Genomic DNA, 3,459 nt, shown 5'->3' with positions numbered 1-3,459 from the left:
CTAGAGGTAAAGTCAGGGGATCACCGAGGTCATTAGGATCCATCCTCTGAGCAGCATCAACTCCTGTACCAAGTTTAATGGCAGTCCAATAAAAATGAACTCATATTCAGTCAGACCAAAATCAAGGGAACTAAAGAGGTCTTACATTACCATGATAAGGTACAGTTACAGAAACCATTGGACAGCAGAAAATTGTTTAAAAAAATACAGAACAAGAGCACAGAATATTCTTTCAATACACCTGCAAATTACTGAATGTTCATCACCAGTTACTTATTCACTTCCTGTTTTCTGCCTCTTATATTTCTTATATTTGATGGAGGCCATCATGGCCACAACAACAGCTTCCTGCAGAGTGAGTGTTGTGCCTTCTTTCTCTTAGTTTAAAAAGTAAGAAATAAACTCCCTCTGGCTGCATGAATTAAAAATCCTACTGGAGCGTAAAAGAGCAGCAAGTGAGAACCTGAAGACTTTAAGTCTGAATATCAGCAAGTACACATCCTGCTAAAGTTCCCTTGAGCAAGCCACCGAATCCCCACCAACAAACAGCCCCAGGGCGGCTGCTCTAACTTCCAGCACTCACACTTCACTGTGGTATGGGGGGGGGGGGGCAACTCTGCGACCTTGCTGCCTCTCTCTTAGCCAATTTGCAGCAGGGTGCGGCCTGCAGCAGGGGTGAACTCCTGACGAGTTCCAGGGTGAAGGGAACTTTGGACACCTCGGCCCTGTCTGCTGGCTCTGATAATGGGGGTGGCCAGGCAGGCAGTGGCTTCTTGAAGGAGGAAACTCACACACACACTCCCACAGTAGAGAGTAATTACTGTGGCTGCTGAGTGTTGTGAGCCAAGATAGGGGGATTCCTCTCCCGCATAACTAGGTGGACAGAAGATAGATGGCTCTGTTTTTTTTGCTCTAACTCAATCTCTCGTGGTCATTTATTAGTGTGCGCCGCCACACCAGCACAGACACTGTCTCTCTCCCCTTGGCACAGACTCCACCATTTGCAAATATGATATCTGGCTACGGCAGATAGAGGCTGATTTTAGTCTGGAGGCTTTGGGAGGCCTAATCAATAGCTTTAATCAATTAAGAATGCAGCAACTGAGAAGCTGCAGAAACGGGCCAAGTCTCACACTAAAAGGACCTCATTCCATTTATCACAGTACTCCTATATCGATCTGAAAAAGGTATGGAAAGAGGTATCTGACAAATTCATTTCAGCACGATGGCACCATGACGATTCTGCGTGGCAGCAATTTTCTACGCCCTCATCTTTCAGCGGAGCCTGTTGTAGTTTCAAAGGAGGGGATTTCATGTGTAGATATGCTTTGCCATGGCACTGGTGGGCTTTTGTTTGTCTCAGAGAGAGCGAAGCACGGAAGGTAAGAGAGGTGAGCACTGCAGATTTTGAGCTGTCGCACTCCAAGAACCCAGACTGCACAGAGCACACTCCTCCGTCTGCCGTAATGACAAGAGCTGCAGTACCACACTGACCTCAAATGGTCAGACATGGTACTGACACTACAGATACACACAGGCACACAGACACACACACACTGTGGTCCTTTTACTGGCAACAGGAGAACAATATCTGTTGTGGAAATGAACCACTGATCTTCCATATAACCAAAACTAATTTAAAATGCTCATTATAGAGTAAATTATGCCTTGAAGTTGGACATCTTCAGGCCATATCAGAATAGATTTCTGATTTTCCCACGTCATATTAAAACCCATTTACAAGCTAAACCATAACCCTAAGCATCCTGTCTAATTGACTTCCTCGCAGCAGGGAACTGACCTACAATAAAAACCACACATTAGCACTACCACCCAGGAATGGACTAGTAGTGCATTATTATTCCATGCCGTTATGGTTTAGATGCTCTCATTAGTTGCCTGTGCAGGGGTAATCCTCAACTAAAGGTCAGGCCCACTTTGCTTTGTTCAAATGGGCTTGGCTAGGGGCTTATGTGGAGTATAACATAGGAATGATGTGCAAATGGCTTGGCACAGGACCACCATCAGACCCAGACTGAGTCAGGCCTGTGTCTGTTGGTTATACTGGCTTTAATGTAAGGCTTGCAGAGAAAGAAATGCACAAAATCAGACCCTAATCAATCCCAGCTCTAAATGTAGATATTTGGTTTTATCGTGATTCCTAATTAGAAGAACCTACATCAGCAAACATTTAATCTGCTACTGATAAATAACTGAAGGATGCTGGCTGGATATATTTTCATTGCTGTCCAAGGGTGAGCTAGCCGACTGCTGTGTACACGTACGTCTGTTTCAGGGCAGATAGCGGTTGATTCAAAGTCTCAGCCTGTCAAATCTTTCTGTGGGGAGGTCAGCAGGAGGCTGGACCTGGCTGACTGCCCGGGCCCTTGGGAAGGTGGGAGCTAGAAATTTATAGACCGAGTCATACAAGGAGACACGCAACTGGATGTTTTCAGCTCGGCTTTATCGTCTTTACATGTCTCTAGATGCTAAATCCAGAGCCAAACTGTGAAATATTTAATTTTCTGTGTATTGATGTTTGGATTAGCAGGCTAAGCTCAGGTGTAATTGGAGGTAAAGGCATTATGCAGCACATTGAGCTTCGCCCATTGTTTTTTTTCACTAGAAAAATTAAAAACGCTGAAATGGCATCAGTAGACACCGTGATGTCGGCGACTGTTTAAATAAATCCTCTAGCTTGTGTTTTCTGACACTAACCGGGCCCTAAATGAGCACAGAGAGGAGCTTGGTGCTAGCGTGTGCTGAGTAAGCACTTCCTGCAGCTGTAGCAGCCGGGTCTCTGGCAGTGCAGGGTTCCTCCACATCTCCCTCATTTGTATATTCCCTCCTTACCCTTTTGTTCTGTTGAGGTAAGTGCCAGATGGGTGTTTTTTATATATATATATATATATATATATATATATATATATATATGAATATATATAGGAACTGTCCCTTGTGAGAAATGTACCCTTTGCTTGGATTCAGCAAATAATTCGACTGTTTTGGTAAAAGGGCATTCGGTAAATATCTACACCTTTATTGCTAGGTGTGAAATACAGTATATTGTAGTGTTTTGACAGTGTGGAATTGACCATTGTTCTGCATCTCAGGTCTCATGGGAGTTTTTCCTCAGGATATAAGTTTGTTTTTCGATGCCTGGCCTCTACGCTTGCCTGAGAGTAAGTGAACTAATAAAAGTCAGTGGCTACAGTCTAGATGGTTTATATTCTCAGAAACTTAAGAAATAAGGATATGTGATACTTATCTAAATACACAAACTGGTATACTAGATATGTGTGTCCCATAATTGTTTTACATTTTCATTGGTTTCAACTACAAACATGTCTGGTATTAAAAGTTATCTCGTTTTTGAGGTTTGAAGCTGCAGTGTTGTGTGTGCAAGAGTTCATCTGACTGGCCTGAGACAGGATTCATGACAATAAGAGGGGTAAAAAA

Source organism: Enoplosus armatus, chromosome 15, assembly GCF_043641665.1.
Source record: "Enoplosus armatus isolate fEnoArm2 chromosome 15, fEnoArm2.hap1, whole genome shotgun sequence".
Lineage (NCBI taxonomy): Eukaryota > Metazoa > Chordata > Actinopteri > Centrarchiformes > Enoplosidae > Enoplosus > Enoplosus armatus.
The sequence above is the reverse complement of the archived record's forward strand: the minus strand, read 5'-3'. Positions refer to the sequence as shown.